Here is a 26,458-nt window from a genome sequence, read left to right on the forward strand (position 1 = left end):
GAGGCACTGAATTCAGGGACTGAACAGTAGTTTTGAGTTTTATTGAATATTTAAAAAGGAAAAAACAAAACAAAACAAAACAAAAAACCAACCAACCAACCAAACAAACAAAAAACAGTACAAGAGAGAAAATCTGATGCTTTTCTCATTAACTTATAACTCCAGGAGGTTCATGAAGCACCTAGATGATAACTTCTTGGTGCAGGTGCTAACGGAGCCAACTAGGAAAGGCGCCCTCCTTGACCTGTTGCTGGAAAACAGAGAGGGTCTGGTGGGAGATGTGGTGATTGGTGGCCGCCTCAGTCATAGCAACCATGAAGTGGTTGAGTTCAAAATTTACGGTGAAAGAAGGAAAAGTGCCACCAAAACCTCATCCCTAGATATGGGGAAGGCGGACTTCAGGCTGCTCGGGGAACTAGTCAGCAAGGTCCCCTGGGAAGCTGCTCTTGAAGGCCTTGATGTCCACCAGTGCTGGTCACTCTTTAAGCGATGCCTCCTAGAAGCACAAGATCAGGCAATTCCTAAATACCGCAAGCCAGGCAGGCGGGACAGGAGGCCGGCGTGGCTGACCAGGAACATTCTAATGGAGATTAGGCGGAAACAGAGAGTGTTTCGCGACTGGAAGGAGGGCCGGGTGACATGGAAAGAATACAGGGATGCTGTTCGTGTTTGTAGGGAGAAAATTCGTGTGGCTAAAGCACACCTAGAGTTGAAGCTGGCTGTGTCTGTGAGAGAAAATAAAAAGTTTTTTTTTTTAGATATGTGAATGGAAAAACGAGAACTAAAGAATACATAGGGCCGCTCATTGATAGGGAAGGTCTTCTCACAGACGATGACATAGGCAAAGCAGAGACGCTTAACGCCTTCTTTGCCTCTGTCTTCAATGCTGATGATGGGCTTTGGGACCCAGGGTGCCCTGAGCTGGAGGACCGGGACAGTGGGGATGACAAACTCCCAACCGACCCTGAACGTGTGCGGGATTTGCTACTCCACCTGGATCCCTACAAGTCCATGGGTCCGGATGGGATTCATCCCCGGGTGCTGAAAGAGCTGGCGGACGTCATCGCGGAACCTCTCTCAATTATTTTTCAACGATCCTGGGAGTCTGGAGAGGTCCCGGTAGACTGGAAGCTGGCAAATGTTGTGCCGATTTTCAAGAAGGGTCAGAAAGAAGACCCTAGCAATTACAGGCCTGTCAGTCTCACATCAGTGCCTGGTAAAATCATGGAGAAGATGGTTCTCAAACTTATTGAGGCGCACCTGGGGGACAAAGCAGTCATTGGTCCCAGCCAGCATGGGTTTGTGAAGGGTAGGTCCTGCCTAACTAACCTGATTTCCTTTTATGATAAGATCACCCGTATGGTGGACCAAGGGAAACCAGCTGATGTGATTTTTTTGGACTTCAGCAAGGCTTTTGACACGGTTTCCCATAGGATCCTACTGGAAAAAATGTCCACCATACAGCTAAATAAAAACATCATACGATGGGTGAGCAATTGGCTAACGGGCAGGGCCCAAAGGGTTATGGTGAATGGCGCTGCGTCAGGCTGGCGGGCGGTCACTAGTGGGGTCCCTCAAGGCTCCATTTTTTTGGGCCGGTACTTTTCAATATTTTTATAAACGATCTGGATGTAGGAATAGAAGGTATTTTGAGCAAGTTTGCCGATGACACCAAACTTGGAGGAGTTGTGGACTCGAATGAGGGTGGAAAGGCCTTGCAGAGGGATCTGGATAGGTTGGAGAGCTGGGCGATCACCAACCGCATGAAGTTCAATAAAAGCAAGTGCCGGGTCCTGCACCTGGGACGGGGAAACCCTGGCTGCACGTACAGACTGGGCGATGAGACGCTGGAGAGCAGCCTAGAAGAGAGGGATCTGGGGGTCGTGGTAGACAGCAAGTTGAATATGAGCCAGCAGTGTGCCCTGGCAGCCAGGAGGGCCAACCATGTCCTGGGGTGCATCAAGCACGGCATCGCTAGCAGGTCGAGGGAGGTGATTGTCCCGCTCTACTCTGCGCTGGTGCGACCTCACCTCGAGTACTGTGTGCAGTTCTGGGCACCACAGTATAAAAAGGACATGAAACTGTTGGAGAGTGTCCAGAGGAGGGCTACGAAGATGGTGAAAGGCCTGGAGGGGAAGACGTACGAGGAACGGCTGAGGGCACTAGGCCTGTTCAGCCTGGAGAAGAGGAGGCTGAGGGGAGACCTCATCGCAGTCTACAACTTCCTCGTAAGGGGGTGTCAAGAGGCAGGAGACCTTTTCTCCATTAACACTAGCGACAGGACCCACGGGAACGGGGTTAAGCTGAAGCAGGGTAAGTTTAGGCTTGACATCAGGAGGAAGTTCTTCACAGAGAGGGTGGTTGCACACTGGAACAGGCTCCCCAGGGAAGTGGTCACTGCACAGAGCCTGACTGAATTTAAGAAGAGATTGGACTGTGCGCTTAGTCACATGGTCTGAACTTTTGGGTAGACCTGTGCGGTGTCAAGAGTTGGACTTGATGATCCTTAAGGGTCCCTTCCAACTCAGGATATTCTATGATTCTATGATTCTATGATTCTATGATTCTATGATTCTATGATTCTATGCTAGCCGCAAGGAAGAAATCATTGAGTCCTAGTGGAGGATTCAAGATATAGAGAACTAGCCATTCTTCCGACTGAAGCTAACATTTGCATCCAGATGGTGTTGGAAAATTGCATTTAACAACGTAAAAGGGGTAGATATGAGGAGAGTATGCATGGCAGTTTCAACTTACTCCTTCTAATAGTGTTCTTTCCTTTATTTTTTGTAATAAGATGAACTGTGATAATAAGAATTCTTCAAGACAGAATTTTAATTACACAATAAAAAAAAAAAAAAGACTTTACACATTAGGTATTTTTTTTGTTTGTTTGTTTGTTTTCCATGAAAATATCTTAAGCATAACAATTCCTCTCCTTCACAGCATATTTTGGAATTAATTCGTAGATGTTATTAAGCTGATCAGTCGTTTGCCTGGAGGTTTTACAACCACACCTGGGGAAGGAAAATGCTGCCCTTAAGAATCACATTATCTTATGGTGTTTTATATACTTTATATATATAAATGTATTCATGTATGTATGTGTATATATACACATACCTATATATATATATATATATATATATATACCTAGATATATATATATATACCTATATATACCTATATATATATATATATATATATATATATATATATATATAGGTAGTGGAATGTAGAAACATTCCAAAAGACAGACATTCTCTGTTGAAATAATACCAAATCTCTTCTTTTAGGTACAATAAGCACTTATCTCTTCTATTTTTTTGAGTTTCTTTCTCTTAAATAAATTACACAGGTATTCAATATCTCCATGTGTATGTGTATCATATATGCTATTACTGCATGTTCATGCACAGTTATATGTCTAGATATTAACATTTTTCATTTTTAGACTGATTTAACCTGAAAGAACAGAAATAATTCAGCTGTTTTGCTTTTACAATAATAATAAATCTTTGTGTAGTATTTTTGGCTTTGAACTGAATGATACAAAAATCATTGTGCAAAAAAAGGTTACACAATGTCATGGAAGTACAATGCATTAAAAGGAAAAGGAAAATGACCACAATTTACTCAAACTTCTTATTATATATAAACATCTGCAGATCACTGAATTCCACAGAAGGTGGGCTGGCCATCAGGTTTCATTAACTGGAAGAAACAGTAAATCACAGCTTTTACTTTTACAGCCCATTACACCCAAAGGTCTCAAACCTTTCTTTGGATATTTTCAATCCTTAGAGTACTCCAGCTGTAGAGTTTTATACTTTTCCACATTCTGTGATTAATAGATGCTATAATATACACTGAACAGGAAATTAGAGTAGAAGAGAGGTGTAAAATAACCCCCAAAAAGGTTATGCAGGAAGGCTGTGAAGAATAGCTCAATTTAGGGCTATGCAGTCTAGCAGTGATCCTCAGACAAAACAGATTACATGCCCATTAATGACTTAAGAATCTGAATTTTTATATGTTACAAAGGGGAAACAGTGTCAAAGTCACTAAATATTGTGGAAGGGAAAGGTAGGAGAGGAAAATGTAGAGGTAACAGATCTGGGGAGACATTTGATTAAGGCCTGCTGTAGTTAGCTAGAAAAAAATAGCTTAAGAAACATACAGTTCTTTCTCCTGCTTTTTACTTCTTACAGGAAACTGATTCCCTTTCAACGTTTCATTCCAAGTAGAATCACAATACCCTTCATTTTTCCTTCGCATATTCTGGCAACTGACTTGCCCTTCTGCATTTATTAAACAAATCTACTGCTTCTGATGCAGTGCTGTGCAGAAAAAAAATAGTTACCTTTTGCTCACTTGCCTATTCAGTACTTTGCTTCTTGAAGTGGTTAAATCAGATCTTCTTCCTCCCACTTCATTTAGCCTCTTTCTATTGTGTTAAATTGGCTCGCAGATACTTGTTAATTTGAAAATGTGTCAGGCAACATCAGCTGTGTGGAAGAAAGGCTTCTCTAAGAAATGTAACGCTTCCCATATCGTACTAGACGAAATGCCAGGAATCATTAGACAGTCGAAGCAGGTCTCACTGTGTCTCTACTACAGGTGAAAGGTACTCCATATCCTGGTTCCTGCTGCGCAACTAGGTTATGCAGTGACTGCAAGATAGGCAACACCATCTTCAGAAAACATAGTTTTCATTGAAATCAAAGACAGCTGTGTTCCTAAATGCCCTCTGGGATATCTTGTACTGTAAGTTGAATTGAAGAATATGTTTGCTCTAATAATATATATATATATTATATATATATATATATATATAAGCATTTCCACTGTGTATGTTTCGAGACTGCCTTTGAGTTCTTAGTGCAATATTTTCCATTTAACATCTTTCCTTCTGCTTTTTTGCTTTCATCTGTTTCTAGTACCGAACAGTCTTCAGAGGTGAAGATTAAAAGGTAATATGAGAAGAGACACAGAGGGTAGCTATACCAGGAAATCTTAATGGCAAGAAATTGCTCCTCAGGTTCCTCACCAAGTATACAGGTTGTTACAAAGGCTGTCACATTTCAGCCAAAGCATTTTAAAAGACCAGATGCTTTACAACAGAACTTCAACATTTAAAATTATTTCTCAAGATAGTAATTTATTTTTTTTTCCTATCTTATATTATACTTCAATTTATGCTTTCTATTTATCCATATAGGTATCAAGGATATAATACCTACTTTCATCAAACTTAACAGAGTATTTCTACTGATTTATTAGGAAGTGTGAAACCACTTCTATATTTGTGTGCTGGACGTTACTTTGGTAAGCTCACGAAAAGCTGAGCACAATTCCAAACTTAAATGCATAAGAAAAAAAAAAATATTTAACTTAGAAAGAAAAACCCACATCCTGCAGTGGTGAGAATTTGTTATCTACAGTTACAAGCAGGCACAAGAGAATAATATATATCACATACTAAGTGGCAGGTTATGATCCTCAAAGCGACTTTTTAGCCTGCTAACTGTAGTTAAAAGACTCAATATATAGGAGTTATATATGTATATATATGTATATATATATATTAAATCTGTGACTAAGAATTTCATTCAAATATTTGCATATTCCTTAAAACACAATAATGTCAAAAATTAATTTCTTAATAACTTTTTAGTTTGGTAGACAGAGGCAGATAGTGTTATGCAAGTCTTTTAATATATAGCAACAGGTCCATCTCTAAATTTAAAGTATGTGTTGATGTTCACAAGCCATGAGAATTTTGCATCTTTTTTCAGTGTCTCCTAAATCTTAACTAAGAATGCATGGCATGTCGTTTTCATTTCGGAGACCTTCTGTTTTCAGTTAAGTCATGTTATCAAACTCACAGCAGTAACCATATTATCCTCTCTGTCTCTCTCTTTTTTTCTCTCTCTCTCTTTTTTTTCTTTCTTTTTTTTTTTTTTTTTTTTTTTTTTTCCAGAATGTTCTCTATTCCTTTCCTTTCAGTTCAGGAAAAAGTTCAGCATCCTCCTCATCCTCCTGAATAAAGATTTAAGGAAGAGCTCTCTTAAATACATGAGTTCTCTCTCTTAATATGTGTGTTCTGTGTTTTGTTGGATACTAGAAGTTCAAGAGCAAAATAAATATAAATTCAGTCATAAAGATGCATTGGGTTTATGTGACAAGGTTTTGGTAGCAGGAGGGCTGCAGGGGTGGCTTCTGTGAGCAGAGCCCAGGTACTGCCCCATGTCAGATAAGAGCCAGCTCTAACCTGCTCCAAAAGGAACCCGCTGCTGGCCAGAGCTGAGTCACGAGTGATGCTGGGTGGGCCTCTAGGAGAGCAGATTAAAGAAAGGGGAAATCTGCTGTGCTACAGCAGCTGGGAGAGAGGGGTGAGAGCTGAGAGAAAACCACCCGTGCAGCCCCCAAGGTGAGTGCAGCAGGAGGGCAGGAGGCGCTCCAGGCACAAGGCAGCACAGGTTCCCCTGCAGCCCATGGAGAGGCCCCTTGTAGAGCAGGCTGTCCCCCTTCAGCCCATGGGTCCCACATGGAGCAGATCTCCATGCTGCAGCCCCCCCATGGGTGGAGGAGCCCCCGATGGAGCAGGTGGATGTGTCCTGGAGGAGGCTGCGGCCCATGGAGAGCCCCCGAAGGAGCAGGCCCCGGGCCGGAGCTGCAGCCCGTGGAGAGGAGCCCACACAGGAGCAGGGCATCTGGGGGTAGCTGCTGCCTGTGGAGAACCTATGTTGGAGCAGTTTGCTCCTGGGGGATGCATCCCGTGGTACGGAGACATGTGGGAGCAGTTCTTGAAGAGCTGCAGCCTGTGGGCAGCCCCCACAGGCTCAGTTCGGGAAGGACGGCATCCTGTAGGAAGGACCCCACGTGGAGCGGGGCAGAGAGTGACCATGAAGGAGTGGTGGAGATGAAGCACCGTGGACTGGCCGCAGCCCCCATTCCCTGTTTCCCTGCACTGCTTGGGGGAGGAGGTAGAAGGGGGTGGATGGAGGTGAATTGGTTTTCATTTCTTACTGCTCTGGTGTGTTAGTAATAGGCAATAAATTACATTAATATCCCTATCCTGAGTCCGTTGTGCCTGTTCCAGTAATTGGTAAGTGATCTCCCTGTCCTTATCTCAGCTCTTGAGCCCTTTTCCAGCAGATCTTCTCCTCTTGTTCCTTTGAGGAGGGGAGAGGGAGTGAGAGAGATGCGTGGCGGAGTTTGGTTAGTCATCAGTGTGAAACCACCAAAAAAGATCAAGTTAAACTCTTAAATATTATCAAGATCAAACATTTTAGGATAGTTAATCCTTTACATCACCAGTTTTTCTATTTTCTTACATATGACAGAAACATTTCAAGTCAGGTGCTGTTAAACAGCTGACACACATAGAAGCATTGTGCCAGGGAACTGAAAGCTCTACCTCTCTTCTAGAACACTGAAATACAAGAGACCCTAATTCAGCTGTCAGAGACAGGAATAACAACCTCTGTGGTAGAAAGGTGCAGTGACCTGCCCTGCCACAGAATCCAAATATCCATCTGTCCTGGTTCCGCTCAAGTGGGCAGCCGAGCTCCACCACAGCCGCTCTCTCACTCCCCCTCCTCAAAGAGGAATAGGGAGAAAATATGTGAAAAGGGCTCAAAGGTTGAGATAAGGACAAGAAAATCACACAATAATTATTGTAACAGGCAAAACAGACTCAGCATAAGAAGATAGTAAGATTTAGTGCTCATTACTAACAAGCTAGAGAAGTGAGAAACAAAGGAAAGAAACCAAAAGCATCTTCCCCCCCCCATCCACCCTCTTCCACCTCCTCCCCCGAGCGGTGCAGGGGAATGGGGGAATGGGGGTTATGGTCAGTCTACAGTGCTTCTTCTCTGCCGCTCCTTCTCGGTCACTCTCGCCCCCTGTGCTGTGGGGTCCCACCCACGGGATGCAGTCCTTGATGAACTGATCCGGCATGGGCTTCCCACAGGCAGCAGCTCTTCCAGAACTGCTCCAGATATGGGTCCATACCACGGGGTCCATCCCTCAGGAGAAAACTGCTCCAACCTGGCTCCCCCACGGGCAGCAGCTCCTGCCAGGTCACCTGCTCCCGCGTGGTCTCCTCTCCACAGGCTACAGGTCCGGCCCAGAATCTGCTCCGGCAGGGGTCTTCCACAGGCGGCAGACTCCGTCGGTGCAGGGCCACCTGCTCCATTGTGGTCTCCTCCACAGGCTGCAGTGTGGAACCCTGCTCCACTGTGGTACTCCATGGGCTGCAGGGGGACATCCTGCTTCACCATGGTCCTCACCACAGGCCGCAGGGGACTTCTGCTCCGGTGCCTGGAGCACCTCTCCCCCTCCTTCTGCACTGACCTTGGTGCCTGCAAGGCCGTTCCTCACTCCTCTCACTCTCCCAGCTGCTGTGTGGCGCAGCGTTTTTTTCCCTGTCTTAAATATGCTCTCACAGAGGCGCAAAACAACATCGCTTATTGGCTCAGATCTGGAAAACAATGAGGCTCTTACCAAACATGGGGCAGCTTCTAGATCCTTCTCAAAGAAACCTACCCTATGGCCCCCTGCTACCAAAACCTTGCCACGGAAACCCACTACATTTCACCTTTTTTTTTTTTTTTTTTTTTTTTTTTTTTTTTTTTTTTTTTGAGATGAGAAAGGTTTAATTAAAGGGAAAGGGAATGGGGAGGAAAAAAGAAACAAAAGAAACAATCAGTCCGTGCAGAAGCACAGAGAGAGAGAAAAAAATATATTCTCTACTTCCCAACAATTAGTGGTGTTCGGCCACATCCTGGGAAGCAGGGCCTCAAATGCGTAGTGGTTGTTCAGGAGGAACAGCCCCCTCCCCCACGAGAGCCCCCCTTTTATTGCTGAGTGTGACGTCAGGTGTTATAGAATATCCCTTTGGTTGGATTAAAGCTGCCCCGGCAATGTCTCCTCCCCATCACTTGCCCACCTGCTGGCTCGTGGGGGCTTGGAAGGAGTCCTGATGCTGTGCCAGCGCTACACAGCAATAGACACAACACTGGAGTGATATCAGTGCTGTTCCAGCTATGAGTGCTGGAGTTCCAGGTATGAGTGCAGCACTGTGTGGGCTGCTGCAGGGAAAGGTGACTCCAGCTCAGACAGACCCAACACACCAGCTGCAGTGAAATCCAATAAGCGGTTTGGCCAACTTGTTTACTCACTGTTCCCTTGGCATTTGGGCTTTCTGTAGCTCCTCTACTTTTGACATACATTCCAAAACTTTCAGGAACATTAGGGATGATCCCAGAATAGTCTTTCTTTCCCCCTGCATTATAACAACAGTAATAATGGTGATTGTAACATCTCTAATACCTAGAACTGGTGTTTTCTGTAGGGTATCACAAGTTTTTCACAGTAGAAGTAAATGTCCTTTTACCAGAAGAAAAGACAGAGAGATGAACTGGTAAAGAGAAAGGTCACCTGTGCCCATTGTCAATACAAATCAAGATTATAAAGATCATTTCCAGTAGAGTTCAGCAATGGGAGAACCCAATTGCTCTGGTGCAGGTTTTCACAGAGCAAAATTTTACAACAGGAGCTAATTCCTAGCTTAATAGATGAAACTTTAGGGTCACACACTCAGCTTCAAAAGATCATCTGTCTAGTGGTCAAATGTTTGTAGGTGATGTAATACTTGGCTTCTGTTTCTTGATTCTCTATCAGAAGCAGAGAAGCCTATGGAAGCTGAATAACATCACTCTGTGCATTTCAGTTTGAGATTTTTTACTCTCTCAAATCATAACTAATACTATAACTTTGCTAAATAACTAAACTTTAGTTATATAACTTTGCTTTATAACTAAAACTTCGAGGTTTTTTTTTTTGTTTGTTTGTTTGTTTCTTGCATATTGTCTTGTCACAGTCTAATCTTCCCTAAGTGTACTGTCATGATGCAACTACATTTGCTCTAACCCAGGCACTCCATAGTCACATTGATCAGAGAAGGAAACTCTGAGCGAGTTTGTTGACTGCTATCAAACTTCACTCCAACTGGATCTTCATGTTCACATACAAGGGCATATTGCTGTACCTTGCTACCAGAGACGTTGTTTCTCCTGGCACTGCTACTGCTGTCACTGTCAGTAAAATAATAGCTTTTGGAAACCAGCACACTGTCATTGCTGTTTGCCAATGCAAGTAATCATCTCATGATGAACTCCTCTGAGCTCAACTTCTGTTACATCTGTTTGCTTGGATTCTTTTTAATTGTGGCAAAATACTTACTTTTAAGTCTAATTAACACGATGATTTCTTTCACCTTTGTAACCACAGATGATTTTTCACAGATGTATGTCACTTTTCTAGGAGAGATAGGATTATAACTAATTCTTTTTTGTTGTTGTTGTTTTGACTCATAAGGTACCCAATAGTGTGGATCAGTGTGCAGTGAAGACTGACTGAAACTTGTTTATCAGAAGTCCTGGAGAACAGCCACAGTCTAACAAACTGAGTGTAAGTTTCAGATGGGTTATTTCCATCTGTTCTTGTTTGTAATATTTCCAGAATGTGTAACTTAATACTAATATAGCTGAGTAAATGTCTTGTTCTATAACACAAGAAATCATGACAATTTTTACAAACATTTGCAATCAACAGACCTTGTGAGTGCTATGATTTTCTATTTGCAGATAGGGAAATCAAGGAACAGTACTTTTCAAGACAACATTAAAAACATACATGCTTGAAATCATCTGGGGTTTTAAGATGTTGACTTTGAAATGCTTTAATGCTATTCTGATTTTCCAGTATGTCAAGCACCTGTAGCTCTTACTGCCTTTAACTGCTGTTCTCTGTGTTGAGCACCTCTCAGAACAAAACTCTGTGGTAGGCCACAAAATGAAGACACCCAAACTTTGTGCACCTGCTTGTACATTTGGACCTCCTAAGTGATTTGAGCAAAGTCAAACAGTGAGTCACTGTCTAAACAGTAAAAGAAATTAAGTCTCCTGCTTGTCGCTGCACTTTACTCTGGGAACATGCTGCTTCTCAGACAGCAGAGTTCCTTCAATTAGAGAAGAGTGGTCTATTAAAGCTGCAAGGAAAATAGTATTGCTTAGTGTGTCACTACAAGAAAACAGGTAATGCAGGAATAAAGATCAGACAATACAAGGTGCTTGTAACTAACAAACAGCAAGGCCAAATGTAACTGAAGTGTCTTCTAGTCCAGAGGAAGTTGCTAAGAAGTAGCATTTGAACTGCAGAGGTAAGAGAATTCATCTGCTAAAGAGTGTCCACTGTGGCTTTGCTATGTCATTCACAGCACTTTCTCCTCAAGCCATGGTATGAGTAAAGTACACTGTGAACTGAGACATAGATGCCACAGTTCCGTGAATGTTAAATATAGGTGGAATAAATGAGATAAAAATCAGAGACATGTTAGGACCAGACAACTAAAAATTTAAGGAAGATCAGGATAATGCATTTCCTTGTTTGTTAAGTGGAGGTTCAGGAGGCAGATACATGCTTTAAATATTTTAAGCATAGTAAAATTCCTTGCTAAAAATACCATTTTAGTGAAAGTCACGCCGAAACTGTGATAGACAAAATGTGCTGTTTTGGAACAGATCCCAGGTTTAAAACTACTGAAGGATGAATACCAAAGACATTCATTATCGTAAAAAAATGTTACTGCAACACACATGACTGCACCAAGACTAATCCCATATAGGTTGCAGATAGGGCAGCTACCTATGGATGTATGGACTGGATGAGCAGTGAGGTGGACTGAAAACTGGCTGAATAGCCAGGCCCAGATAGTGGTGATCAATGACACAAAGTCAGGCTGGAGGCAAGAAACTAGCAGTATACCCCAAGGGTTAATACTGTGTTCCACGCTGTTCAACACCTTCATTAATGATGTGTATGATGGGGAAGAATAAGTTTGCAGATGACACAAAACTTGAAAGAGTGGCTGATACAACCAACAGAGGGTCATGTTGTGATCCAGGTGGACCCAGAGTGGCAGAAGAAATAGGTTGACAGAAATTTTATGAAGTTAAACAAAAGTAAAAAGTCCTGTACCTAGGGAGGACAACCCCAGGGACCAGTACATGCCAGGGACCACACAGGTGGTCCTGGGTGGACCACTGGTTTAGCAGAGTTTTCAAATTGAATGTGAGCCAGTTATGTGTCCTTGCTGCTAAGAAGGCTAATGGTATCCTGGGCTGCAGCTGGCAAAGTACTGGCAGCAGTTCAAGGAAGGTGATTCTTCCCCTCTACTTACCTGTTGGTAGTAAGGCTCTACTTAGAACACTGTGTCCAGTTCTGGGCTTCCCAGTATGAGAGAGACATGGAAATACTGAAGAGTCCAATGAATGGCCATGAAGAGAATGAAGAGACTGGAACACTTCCAGTAGGAAAGGCTGAGAAAGCTAGGGCTGGAGAAGAGGAGGCTTGGTGGGGGGGGGGACACACACCTCTCATCAATGTCTATAAATACCTGAAGGGAGGATGCAAAGAGGCTGGAGCCAGGCTCTTTTCAGTGGTGTCCATTGACAGGACAAAAGGCAATAGAAACAAACTGGAACACACAAAGTTTTGTCCGAATATCAGGATACACTTATTTACTGTGAGGGTGACTAAGCACTCACACAGGTTGCCCAGATAAGTTGTGGAGTCCCAGTGCAAGGTGCTCTGGGCGTTCCTTTCTAACCTTTACCATTCTGTGATGATGTGTTTATTTATTTGGAAATAGCACATGCATTATTGTTTTCTCCAAATCTATATATTCACAAAATCACTAAATCATAGAATCATTGAATATCCTGACTGTGAAGGGACCCACAAAGATCATCAAGTCCAACTTTTGGTTCTACACAGGACTATCTAAAAATAAACTACGTCTGAGAGCATTGTACAAATGCTTTTTAACTACGTCAGCCTTGGTGCCATGACCACATCCCTTGGGAGCTTGTTTCAGTGCCTGATGAAGATCAGAGAAAAACCTTTTCCAATTCAAAATCAACAAAATACCAGAATCTTTCAGTTTCAAACCAATACCTCTATTACCAGTTAAAAGAAGAAAGTGCCAGGTATGTTTTTGTAGCTTCCCTACAGTTAACATAAGCAAAGAATACTTATTGAATACTTTTCAATATTTTTATTAACGATCTGGATGTAGGAATAGAAGGTATTTTGAGCAAGTTTGCTGATGACACCAAACTAGGAGGAGTTGTGGACTCGAATGAGGGTGGAAAGGCCTTGCAGAGGGATCTGGATAGGTTGGAGAGCTGGGCGATCACCAACCGCATGAAGTTCAATAAGAGCAAGTGCCGGGTCCTGCACCTGGGACGGGGAAACCCTGGCTGCACGTACAGACTGAGCGATGAGACGCTGGAGAGCAGCCTAGAAGAGAGGGATCTGGGGGTCGTGGTAGACAGCAAGTTGAATATGAGCCAGCAGTGTGCCCTGGCAGCCAGGAGGGCCAACCGTGTCCTGGGGTGCATCAAGCACGGCACCGCTAGTAGGTCAAGGGAGGTGATTGTCCCGCTCTACTCTGCGCTGGTGAGGCCTCACCTCGAGTACTGTGTGCAGTTCTGGGCACCACAGTATAAAAAGGACATGAAACTGTTGGAGAGTGTCCAGAGGAGGGCTACGAAGATGGTGAAAGGCCTGGAGGGGAAGACGTACAAGGAACGGCTGAGGGCACTGGGCCTGTTCAGCCTGGAGAAGAGGAGGCTGAGGGGAGACCTCATCGCAGTCTACAACTTCCTCGTAAGGGGGTGTCGAGAGGCAGGAGACCTTTTCTCCATTAACACCAGTGACAGGACCTGCGGGAACGGGGTTAAGCTGAGGCAGGGGAAATTTAGGCTTGACATCAGGAGGGGGTTCTTCACAGAGAGGGTGGTTGCACACTGGAACAGGCTCCCCAGAGAAGTGGTCACTGCATCGAGCCTGTCTGAGTTTAAGAAGAGATTGGACTGTGCACTTAGTCACATGGTCTGTACTTTTGGGTAGACCTGTGCGGTGTCAAGAGTTGGACTTGATGATCCTTAAGGGTCCCTTCCAACTCAGGATATTCTATGATTCTATGAAAGTAGGAAATGATTTACATTAGAAACTAGGTCACCACAGAAAGATAAGTGTATCAAACAATTAGTCGAGTTTCCTATGAGTAGCTACATAGAGGTCACAGAGTTTACTGTGGGTAGTTGAGTCTGTATTGAACATCTCTAACACACATGAGCTTTGAAGAAATTCAAAAGACCTGCTCTGTGTCCCTGTGCCATCAGGGTCTGGAGAGTCTGCACTCCTGGAGTGGAAATTCCCATTTTATGTCCTTGAAAAGAAGTAAGTTTGATATGGAATTACAAAACCATAGAATGGTTTGAGTTGGAAGGGACCTTAAAGATCACCTTGTTGCAAATCCCCTGCCATGGGCAGGAACATCTCCACTAAATGAAATTACCCAAAGGCCCATCCAACCTGGCCTTGAACACCTCCAGGCATCCATGACTTCCCTGGACAATCTGTTCCAGTGCTTTGCCATCCTGACAGTAATTAATTTCTACATAATACCTAATCTAAATCTACCCTCTTATATTTTAAAACCTGTCCCCAACAAAGAGTCCCCCACCCATCTTTCCTGTAGGCCACCTTTAAATATTGGAAGGCCACTGTAAAATCTCCCTGGAGCCTTCTCTTGTCTAAACATCCCCAGCTTTCTCAGCCTTTTTTCATAGGACAGGTCATCTATCTCTGTCATCTTCGTGGCCCTCCTCTGGACACATTCTAACAGTTCTTATGCTGGGTGTCCCAGAGCTGGACACAGTATTCCAGGTGGGGTCTCAGAGAGCATATTAGAAGGGGTGAATCACATCCCTCAACCTGCTAGATTCGCTTCTTTTGATGCAGCCCAGAATATGCTTGGCTTTTATTAAAACCACACTGTAAAGCAAACATACATACAGAAAAGGAGGATGGCCAGGGCATTTACGTCAAAACTACACTAGTGCTTTGAATCAAAATGCTAGTGTTCCCTTTTCCCCGCCTTTCTCTTCTCCTTTGCTTTTTCCCTTCTGCTCTCCTCTCCTGGCCAGGGGACCTCTTGTGATTGATTGAGATTTCCCAGAGAGAATTATCTCCTGAGTAGCTGCTAACATGGAACACTATATCATGTTTAACAATTATCATCAATATTTATAACACTTTTATGTACAACAAGTTGAGTCACATTATCAGACAGAAATGAAACCTACAGTAGATTCATTATAAGAATTGCAAAGCAGCAGCAGGAGGTCATCTGCTTAAAATTCGAGTTGAGTCTCTCTTGAAAGGAATTGCCTCTTTAACCAGTTTCTCCTTTTTGAATGACAGACTAGCTGGCTTTTTAAAATGTCATCCTGTTACACTGGATACATGAATATAAAACTTTCCAAATTTTTATTTTGACTTTGATAAGGAAAGAGAATGGAGAAACAAATTAGAGTTATTTTTTGAACATCTAAAGTATTTGATTATTGGACTTGGGAAGTTTTCTAGGAATGAGTTTGCAATGTGAATGGTAAAGAAAATCCTGTAGAAAGAACAGACATAATTATACGTAAGGAATCATACAGGTGTAGAAATACATTTCTACAACTAATATAGATATTTGCAGCATATTAATTTATGCATGTAAAACTTGAATGCATGTGACTCTTACACAAAATTGTCAAAAGCTACCTTAGCAAGATAGTTTTGCTTATATGCATAATTGTCCCAAACATCTTTTAAAGTATTGACTCCTCGTCATTACATAGGATGAGCACATCCCATGTTTTCTATAAGTGAAGAAGCAATCCTGTGTTGTGACAGATGAAAATGATTTGATTTATGTTGACTATGCATAATAACATAGTTACAAAGTGATCAGATGTAGAAGTTTGTTCAGGTGTGTGCCTACACAGGCAGAAAACTAAAAATGTCCAATAGGTATTTCTCAACTGAAAATTAGTACTAGTAAAAAAAGGAGAAAAGGTATAATGAAGGATGTTCTGCACAAGTCTTTCTACAAATCCAAGGATAACCACTCCTCAACAGTTCTTGAGAAAACATCTTAACGAAACAAATTTTTCCGTCTAAACATTGCTTTTACTTTTTTTTATACAATCACTTATTTTAATGAACATAGTAGATATAATCACTATCCAAAAAGATATTATTATATGAAATTCCAATAGTGCAGCAAACAATATGTAGGCCAAAATACCACAGAGGTTTAAAGGTATCTAACAAAAGCAGTGCGTGGAGTAGATGAATGATCCCATGTTCACAGAGGGATGACCCTTTCCTTGTCTTCAGATGATATTTTAGTTATGGATTTTAGCAAATAGTAGAAATTTCATAAATTCATAATTTCAAATACATTCTAAAAAGGGAAATGATTTTGCTATCCCGTAAAAACAATCTAAATTTTAAGGTAGTCTCTTCTATTAACTCTTTCCAAATTAACATCTTTTCATTAGACTGGAGATGAAGCTGTACAAGGACTGTCGTTGGACGGCATACAAGAGAAAGCAGATTAATACTTGGATAAAAGTATGATTTACTCAAAATTACTTCCATAAATCTATATTAGATTACTTACTGACCTTTGTGAAGAATTACTTTTTTTCTTCTTCTTCTTCTTCTTCTTCTTCTTCTTCTTCTTCTTCTTCTTCTTCTTCTTCTTCTTCTTCTTCTTCTTCTTCTTCTTCTTCCTCTTCTCCTTCTCCTTCTCCTTCTCCTTCTCCTTCTCCTTCTCCTTCTCCTTCTCCTTCTCCTTCTCCTTCTCCTTCTCCTTCTCCTTCTCCTTCTCCTTCTCCTTCTCCTTCTCCTTCTCCTTCTCCTTTCTTCTCCTTCTCCGTTCTTCTTCTTCTTCTTCTTCTTCTTCTTCTTCTTCTTCTTCTTCTTCTTCTTCTTCTTCTTCTTCTTCTTCTTCTTCTTCTTCTTCTTCTTCTTTCTACTTAATGTATTTGTATAAATAGAACTGGAATTCAAACCTTCGGTGTTGGATCAAACATAAAAACTACCAGATTCAGGACATGTATCTTGTTTTGACCAAGCCAGTTCTAATTTGAAACCAGGTTTGTATTGTCTTGTTACATCTATTGATCTTTTTTCAGTCTGTCAATTGCCACATCAAATTCTCTGAATTCATAACACCTCATTTCTTAGATTCGTTGTGGCGAATAAAATACAAATAGTAGTATACAATTCTTTCTCTTTTAAATATACACCATATATACCCTTTATCTGCTTTCTTCTTTTTCAGAATATCATGAGGTTATATGATTTCTTAAAAATAATTCTCTTAATTAATTACAGGATACTAAGAATATGAGATGAAAATTTACATCACTATAAATTTTGAATACATCTTTATACACATATTTAAATGTATAGTATTAACACTGTACCCAATTTATTACTTCTTATGCATTTATTTCTTCAGCTGATTTTTAAATTCAAAAGAAAAGTAAAATAAACTAAAATCTCCCAAATCATGAGACTTAATAAAAGCCAAACAAGACAAACCTTGAATTACTTTTTTCTGACATTAACTGAGTTGAAGTGTGGTGTGCATTATATGCATCATGATATTTTGACAGTCATTCTCAAAACACTTCACAAAAAAAGTGGTAAGTGTTCAAAAATTCATTTTCCAGTTAACTAAAAAAGACATATTTTATTTTTACAGCAGTTTCTGGAAAATAATATACACTTAAAGATAGTGGCAGCATTATATCCTCACAGGTTATATCACCTTTCAACTCCACCGAGGAAACTGGCCGTATGATCATTTTTAGTGAAAGGGAAACACACCTAATTAGACTAAGTTCAATGTATATATGCTCTCAGTTATCTGGAATATAGTTTTTGAGGTTTAAATCAATGCAAAATCTAGTATTTTAGTAGAAAATCACATTTGAGTTTAGAGAAATTATAGGAATGTTAAGGAAGTTCTATTTTATAATTAGGTGAAATCTTAATAAGCTGTAATACTTTTATATTTTTCAATTTTCTTCAAACTTCACAAAACTTTGCCTACAGTAGTATATTTGCTGGTTTTTAGGTCAAAGGAACTTGCAAAGAAAAGAAAGTAATAGTGTTTAAAAACTGTCAGTTTTGAAAAACTAAATATAGAGCCAATGCATTTCTGCAGCAATGTTAAAAATGTATAACAAATCATGCATATTTCTTGCTTACTGTTATAGAGAGATCAACTTATTTATATACCTATTCTCTCTCTCTTTCTCTACAACTTGTAATAAAATGAATGTACTATTCCTTTATTTATACTGCACAAGTTTCTGTAGAGTCAACTAATGAACTGATTCCTCAGCAATTTTAATTCCTTTTAATGTTTTCAGAAATAATCTAGAATTCTACTGGAATATGTGTTTTTAGATAAAACCACTGTTGAGGAAAAGCTTGAGGATATTCTTATAAACTTAATGATGACATTGCAAAATGATGCACATTTCACACATGATGGTGGTATTTAGTCTTTTCAGACTTGAAGACCTGTTGTAATAATATCTTCTGATTTCTACTTATTCCTAAATGGAAGCTGAACAGCTTTAAGAAGATGACGTTAGTCCTGATTTGAGCAGGAGATTGGAATAAATGACCTCCCTTTAAACATATTTTTTTTTTAACATAACTCTGTGATATATGTCCCTATGTCTCCCTTCCATAATTGTAAATGCTTTTTTTACTTTGAACTTTACTTTAATTTGAACAACTAGTTTGTTGAGCCAACAGCTTTTACTGGGTTTCTCAGAGTAAATAACACATCAACCATAATCTTGTATAAGAATTAGGCAAGAAAAAAATATATTTATTCTAAAAATAATGTTAGATATGTTAAATTGCACATTAAACTCTATGTAGCTAGGAGCTTCGTAGCAGTCAGGAGCATGTATCTTCACACACAGCCAATTTGTATTAGCATGTTTAGGGAACAAGTGCTATAGCAGTTCAAGATATATGAAGGAAAAAAAAAAATAATAAATTCTTGGATCTCAGGTGACTTATTCTTCTGCTTTACCAGATATGCTTTCTTTTGTCAACAGTTCTGAATATAAATTGCAAATTCTAATTCTTGATACATCACACCAAAGTGAATAGGGGTATATCATCAATTACTTGTCTTTGAATGATAAAGCACATATCAGTTGAAATTGGTTTATTTTTTTAAAAAACATGTTCTGTAGACCACTGACTGGAATTCCCAAGAATTAATTGTAAAAGAAGCCAGACAATGCAACTCAGAAAATAATAACAACAACAACAACAACAACAACAACAACAACAAAAACAATAATAATAATAATAATAATAATAATAATAATAATAATAATAATAATAATAATAATAATTCATAAAAATGCTTTGTTAACTTTTTAAATTCAGGAGAAATAGAAGGACATCAGCTTCCATACGTAGTGAGATGATAATTATCATGATTAAACCTTGAATGTAGTCTACAAAACAGAAAATATATTTAGTGCACATATCTCCAGTACATCTGTACACTTCATTTTATGTTTAATGTAGGTGGAAAGATTCCTTTAGCTTATGGTGAAAAATATGACAGTCTGACTTTTTTTTTTTTTAATTACAAACTCTGATGTGTTTAATAGCACAAATCTGGCTTCCAACTTGACAGTTCTCTTTCTTAGAATCAATGGTTAGACTCCAGGGCACCAGCTTGGTCATCAAGATCAATATTAGAAAAAATATAGCTTGTCAAGACCTCTTGGCCCCTTATTGATTCAAATAGGGTACTGCAGAGAATTTAATAATGATGTTACTGCTGTCGGCCAACAAAAAGAAGCTTCTTTCATTGATTTCGGTAGAAGCAGATGAATAACACAAAAATACAATTACCCTAGACACAGTAGTAAGACCTGTTACAGAGCTTCCAAAGAGGGAATTTTAGAGGTGTGTTGGTTAGGTGGAACGACTTTCAGACAAACTAAATTGGATTCATGTTTGCAAGAACGTAACTTCCTGAATCTGAATGAAGAGTAGTACTTTTACATCCTCTTGAAACTGTATGCTTCATTTCACCAACCTAAGTTGAAAGACTACACTTTTTTTTTTTTTTTTCTCAGCAAACATTTCTGCATTGTCTTTTGCAATACCTCCTCTTCAAATTGAAAATGTCAGATATCATTCCAATATTGTAGTTTTAAACTAATAACCCCCGTCATTTACTCCTACACACTGGGAAATTTCAACTATGATTTTGAACCTTTTGTAAATAATGAAATGTTTTACAGAGTCTGGGAAGGTCTGAACTTTTCATTATGTTTAGTTGTTGGAAAACTGTGTAGAAAGAAATTACCCGATGTCAGCTGTATGAGGGTACTTGTAAGAAAACAGAAATGCCTCTTAGTTTTTATTTATTTGTTTGTTTGTTTGTTTGTTTTTAAGATAATAGGTTAAAAGGAGTTAGTTAATGGAAACACTTATTCTTCTTGCTATTCTCTGTTACTATACTCTTCTCTCAGATAATGTTTTCCTCCAGATTCATTTCCTATGACATATTAAACTTTATAAACTAGTAAATAGTTTGCTAATATTTTAATGATTAATATAATTCTTTAATTTAGAACTTGCAAGAATTCAGAAGGAAAGTATAAATTGTACTATAAAAGTAATGTAAAATAAACGTATTTGCTGAAGGCCTGTTATGGCTGAAGAAAAATTCTGCAGCAAAAGAAAGATAAGGACAGAAGTAGAGGAAAAAGCACAGAATTTTAACATTTCTTTTTCCAAGAGGCAAAATTCTTTCATCTCAGAAGCAAACTTTGTGCAATCAATTTTTCTCTCTTTACAAAAATATACATAAATAAGTAGACAGACAGCCGCACATTTATATCGGTGCCATAGTGGACGAAATGCAATGTCACTATTTCCCACCTACTGATTCTGTTCTGCATCTCTTAAAGCTGAAAACCTCTAAAATGATGTTTTTTTTCCCTTATCTTCTGCAGACACTGCAATACTGACAACAGCAGAAGTTAAGGCCTAGAAAACAGAGGAAGACACTGTCAATCCCACCATACAGACTGCAATCAGCAGAGGGAAGCACCTGAAAGCCCTTCAGTGTTGTCATCACAGTAGCAGTGGGTTTCATGGCATGGCATAGGACCAACGCTAAAACATGCTCTCAGAGAGCCTTTACACTTGCAGCACTCACACACTGGTCCTGCTCATGTTCAGAAGCAGCATTAATATACTTTAAACTTCATGTTGAAGTTGGTTTTGGCTTGTCTATTTTTTATTATGCTACCTTTTTATTATGTTGACAAGGTATGGGAATAAAGCTGTACGGTTTATGCCTGTTTATAATATATTAATGTTTGTCTTACTTAAAAAGCTGAAACTCAGAGTCCTATGTGTTATAAACCTCAATTTGTCTTTAGTTTATCCACGTAGATTTGAAATATCACTGAGGTACCTGGTTCAATATAGTTTAATCTTTAATAAAAAATAAATAAATAAAAATGACTAATGAAAGGACAAATTATAACAATGTATCTTTCACTCTGTTCCTTTCAGATTCACCTGAAAAAAACAGCAGCAAGTTTTCCAGCAAACTACTGAATCTGGCTCTTAAAGGTCCCTGATGAATCAATTATCTTCTAGTGGAATTTATTTCTCTTTGCTATGTGTGACTGTCAATTCAAGGTCTTCACTAACTCTTTCTTCTATGTCTATTACTCTCTTAAGATGTAATATTATTACATCTCATTCTAGAGGGTGAAACAGCAATCAGGTCTTCAATATACTGAACATTATTCAGTCCAGTAAGGACGGTGTTTGATGAACAACTTCTTCAACAGCAGTGCTGGTCTAAACAGCACTGTGCTCTCTTTCATCCTCTCCTGCTGCAGCCCTTGGATTCTCATCCTGGGCTCCATTTTGGTCACTTGGACACTGCTAGTGTAAGTACTGTGCTAACTGAAAATCTCCCCTAACTAGTCTATAGATGCTCCTGCCAAGTGTGGCACAATGCTTGTAACTAACTAGAAATTTTAGTATTAGAAATTTAGAAAATTAGAATTTATTGTTAGTGGCAAAAAATAATAATAATAATAATTAAAAATAAAATAAAATAAAATAAAATAAAATAAAATAAATAAAATAAAATAAAATAAAATAAAATAAAATAAAATAAAATAAAATAAAATAAAATAAAATACTGCTCTGACCCTCATTGTTTCTCCTTTCTGTGTTACACAACATGAATAGGAACACAAGGATTGTGTTCTGATCTTTCTGGATAGATTTTATTTTTTTTGTCTGCAGTTTAAAATGAAAGTTAACTTCCCTCTTTTTAATACCTTTTAATGCCACACATTTTTCAAGGTAAGTTGCTGGAACAGGCTCCCCATGGAAGCGGTCACAACACGGAACCTAATGGAGTTCAAGAATTATTTTGACAACACTTTCAGGTGATTTCTGGGTGGTCCTGTGTGGAGCCAGGAGTTGGATTTGATAACCCTTGAGGGTCCCTACCAACTGGGAATATTCTATGGTTCTATGGTTAAGTCTTGAAGCACTGATGTTAGTCACCTTTTCTTTTTTGTTAGCCAGTTGTCTCTCTTCTGGACAATACCTAACTTTGCAAGTCTGGTGCTTCCATCTTTTCACACTAGCACTGAACCTTTTCCTTCAACACAGTTTTCTTTTTATCCACAAACACTAGCCTCTCTGCCTGTAACATCATTCCATAATTTATCATAGAATCATAGTATGGTTTGGGTTGGAAGGGGATCATCTAATTTCAACCTCCTGGCAGGGACACCTTCAACTACACCAGGGTGCTCAAAGCCCCATTCAACCTGCCTTTGAACACCGCCAGGAATGGGGCATCCACAACTTCTTTGGGCAACCCGTTCCAGGGCCACTCCACCATTATAGTACAGAATTTCTTCATAAAATTGAATCTAAAACTGACCTTTTTCAGTTTTAAGCCATTACTCCTTGTTCTGTCACTCCACTCCCTGACAAAGAGTCCATCTCTTGCTCACTATAAGGTCTCCCTGGAGCCTTCTCTTCTACAGGCTGAAAAACACCAACTCCCTCAGCCTATCTTCATAGGAGAAGTGCTCTAGCACTTTGATCATCCTCATGGCCTTCCTCTGGACTTATTCTAATAGGTCCATTTATGACAAAGAAGAACAACTTCGACATGGATTTCTAGTTAGAAATGCAGATGTCATTTCAAAATCAAGAAATAAGACACAAAGTAGAAAAAATTCTGATGAGAAAAATAAATAAATAAATAAAAAGGAACCAAGGAACAAATCCAGAGAAAAAGCATTTAAAAATACACAAATTTTTATTCTTCTTTCACTGCTTCAGTTCACGTAACATGCAGAGCATGGCAGATTAATTAGTTGATGTTTGGTATGTAATAGGTATGTAGTAGGATAGGCTAAAAGTAGTAAGAAGAGATGACATCAAGAAAAGGAAAAGGCACATTAAGTATTAGGGAAAACATCTTTCCAAGCATTAAATATCTTCCATTATGGAATAATCTATACGTACTGGGAAGTTAAAGATACTGTTCCTTTGGAGCATTTACATTTTCCTGGGAAGAGGACTAAACATGTACAGACAACTTTATGACAATAATTCTCATGTGCCAATAAAAAATAAATAAATAAATAAATAAAAATAATTTACTAATTCTAGTGAACTTGAACATGACACTTTGTATAATGCAGATACCAAGAACAAAATTGAAGGGTATTTTACACAGGTATCAGCTGTTCTGGGTTATTAATTTGGATTATGGGTTAATAATTCTGAAATTCTACTTAATAGTAATAGGTGAGGATCTACATCAGAAAATCCAAGATAATATAATTTCTTACCACAAAAATAATAATAATCCCAGTTAAAGTAATGTTAATCACCATTACTTTTGTAATGTGTTGATTTTTTATCAGCAAGCCATCTGTATCCCATTAAACACTATTTCCATTGCAAGCAGTAAAAGATTTTGTACTTGATCTGTCAATATGGAGTTGCCTTGAGCTATGTTTGTTTTTGGCCTGATCTGATTTCAGCTTGTTTGAGCTAAGACAACAATTGTCTAGTAGTCAGGTTACTATTGTCTGATCATCCCCCTATACATGTATACTCTGCTCTGGTGAGGCTGCACTTTGAGTACTGTGTTCCGTTCTTCTTCTCACTAGAAGAAGGACATTGAAGCCCTGAAGTGTGTCCAGAGAAGGGCTACAAAGCTGCTGAAGGGCCTGGAACATAAGTCCTATGAGGAGCAACTGAGGGAAGTGGGGTTGTTTAGTCTGGAGAAGAGGAGACTCAGGGGACACTTTATTGCTCTTTACAGCTACCTAAAAGGAAGTTGTGGAGAGCTGGGTGTCGGCCTCTTCTCACAGATAACTAGTGAAAAAACTAGAGGGAATGGCTTCAAGTTGCACTAGGGGAGGATTAGGTTGGAAATTAGGAGATATTTCTTCTCAGAAAGAGTGGTCAGGCATAGGAACAGGCTGCCCATGTAGTCAATGAATGATAAACCTTAGCCCAAAGAAATGTAACTACATTGATGTTAATCAGGCTAAAGCAGCCCATTATGCTTTCAGTAGGTAATGGGAGAAAACTTAAGATGGGAATGAATGAGGGAAGATCAAGCAAAGCAATCTACATTGGAAGAGCAAATAAACAAAATCTAAGTGGAATTAAGACTGGGTAGAAAAAAGTTCTCATCAGTGTTGAGCTCCATTATATGGAAACTCAAGATGCTGATGAGTTGTTTTAAGCACAGGTAACATTTGCCCTCAGCAAGTATGCTGATGACACAAAGCTGGGAGAAGTGGCTGACACGCCAGAAGGCTGTGCTGTCATTCAGAGAGACCTGGACAGGCTAGAGAGATGGGTAGGAAGAAACCAAATGAGGTTTAATAAGAGCAAGTGTAGAGTCCTGCACCTGGGAAGGAACAACCGCACATATCAGTACAGGCTGGGGGGCGACCTGCTGGAGAGGAGCTCTGAGGAGAAGGACCTGTGGGTCCTGGTGGATGACAGGTTGACCATGAGCCAGCAGTGTGCCCTTGTAGCCAAGAGGGCCAATGGGATTCTGGCATGCATTAAAAGGAGTGTGGCTAGCAGGTCAAGGGAGATGATCCACCCCCTCTACTCTACCCTGGTCAGGCCTCACCTGGAGTACTGTGTCCAGTTCTGGGTTCCCCAGTACAAAAAAGACAGGGACCTCCTGGAAAGAGTACAGTCCACAAAGATGATACGGGGCCTGGAGCATCTTCCTTATGAGGAAATGCCGAGAGACCTGGGCCTGTTCAGCCTGGACAAAAGAGGGCTGAGAGGGGATCTCATCAATGTTTATAAATACCTGAGGTATGGGAGACAGATGGATTTGGCCAACCTCTTTTCAGTGGTTTACAGGGACAGGACAAAGAGTAACGGTCACAAGATAGGGCGCAGGAAGTTCTGCACTAGCATGCGAAAGAACTTTTTCACGGTGAGGGTGACGGAGCACTGGAACAGGCTGCCTAGGGAGGTTGTGGAGTCTCTTTATCTGGGGGCCTGTCTGGATGCCTACCTGGGCACCCTGCTTCTAAGGAACCTGCTTTGACAGGGAGGTTGGACCCAATGATCTTTTGAGGTCCCTTCCAACCCCTTCATTTCTGTGATTCTGTGATTCTAACATATCAACTTATTTTTGATTTTGATTTCTTTACCTCAAAAATAGATATGACCTGTTACATGATATAATTGGAGATAGAAAATCTCTATTAAAGTTTTGGACTCTCAAGAGGTACAATTACATGTACTGAATTTGCTGACAACTCTTTTTGCATATCTGTATTATTATTTTTATTTTGGAGCCTTTGTTACATGTATGCAATAACAGTCATCTCCATCATTTTTCTAATTTTGATGATCTTTTACATGTACATGCTCCATTTCATTCAATTAATTCTTTACCATTATTCCTTTGTAAGGATAAAAGGGATTGATGCAGTATATTAATTAATGATATGATGGTCTCTCCTTTTACTGGTAACTTTGAGCATAGAATGGTAATCAAATATAATTCAGGAAGTTGGTTATGTTGAACTTCACATAAAAATTACAGGCTTTTTATTTTTTGACTTTCAGCTCCCTAAAGGAACAGCTATGTAGAATGAGACAAAATCTTAGTCTAGCCCAATAACCTGTTGGAAAAGAACTCAATAATACAAACTTTGAAATAAGACAAGCCTATTGTTAAATTTTCACAGCCTCCAGGATTCTTTGATGAAGAGATCTGTCACCAGAATTTCTCTTTAAAATTTATAATGTATTAAAGGCCAAATATACATAAATATTTTTATACTATTATTCATAATAAGGGATGAATGTCTGAAGACAGAGGGGAAATCATTACTCTCCTAAAAATAGATCTTCTGCATTATATCTTCAACAT

The 26,458-nt window shown here is 39.7% G+C and overlaps 1 protein-coding gene and 1 long non-coding RNA gene across 5 annotated transcripts in view; one reads left to right on the top strand and one right to left on the bottom strand.

Moving 5' to 3' along the window:
* Window positions 1-26,458, bottom strand: part of CNTN5 (contactin 5) — a 698,727-nt gene that overhangs the window by 504,857 nt on the left and 167,412 nt on the right. The window lies entirely within an intron of this gene.
* On the top strand, window positions 4,551-21,450 carry LOC140001509 (uncharacterized). Its single transcript, XR_011806755.1, has 4 exons — window positions 4,551-4,767; window positions 10,387-10,479; window positions 16,473-16,545; window positions 20,994-21,450. It is a non-coding gene; the product is annotated as an uncharacterized lncRNA (long non-coding RNA).

This window comes from Anas platyrhynchos, chromosome 1 (assembly GCF_047663525.1).
Source record: "Anas platyrhynchos isolate ZD024472 breed Pekin duck chromosome 1, IASCAAS_PekinDuck_T2T, whole genome shotgun sequence".
NCBI classification, from domain to species: domain Eukaryota; kingdom Metazoa; phylum Chordata; class Aves; order Anseriformes; family Anatidae; genus Anas; species Anas platyrhynchos.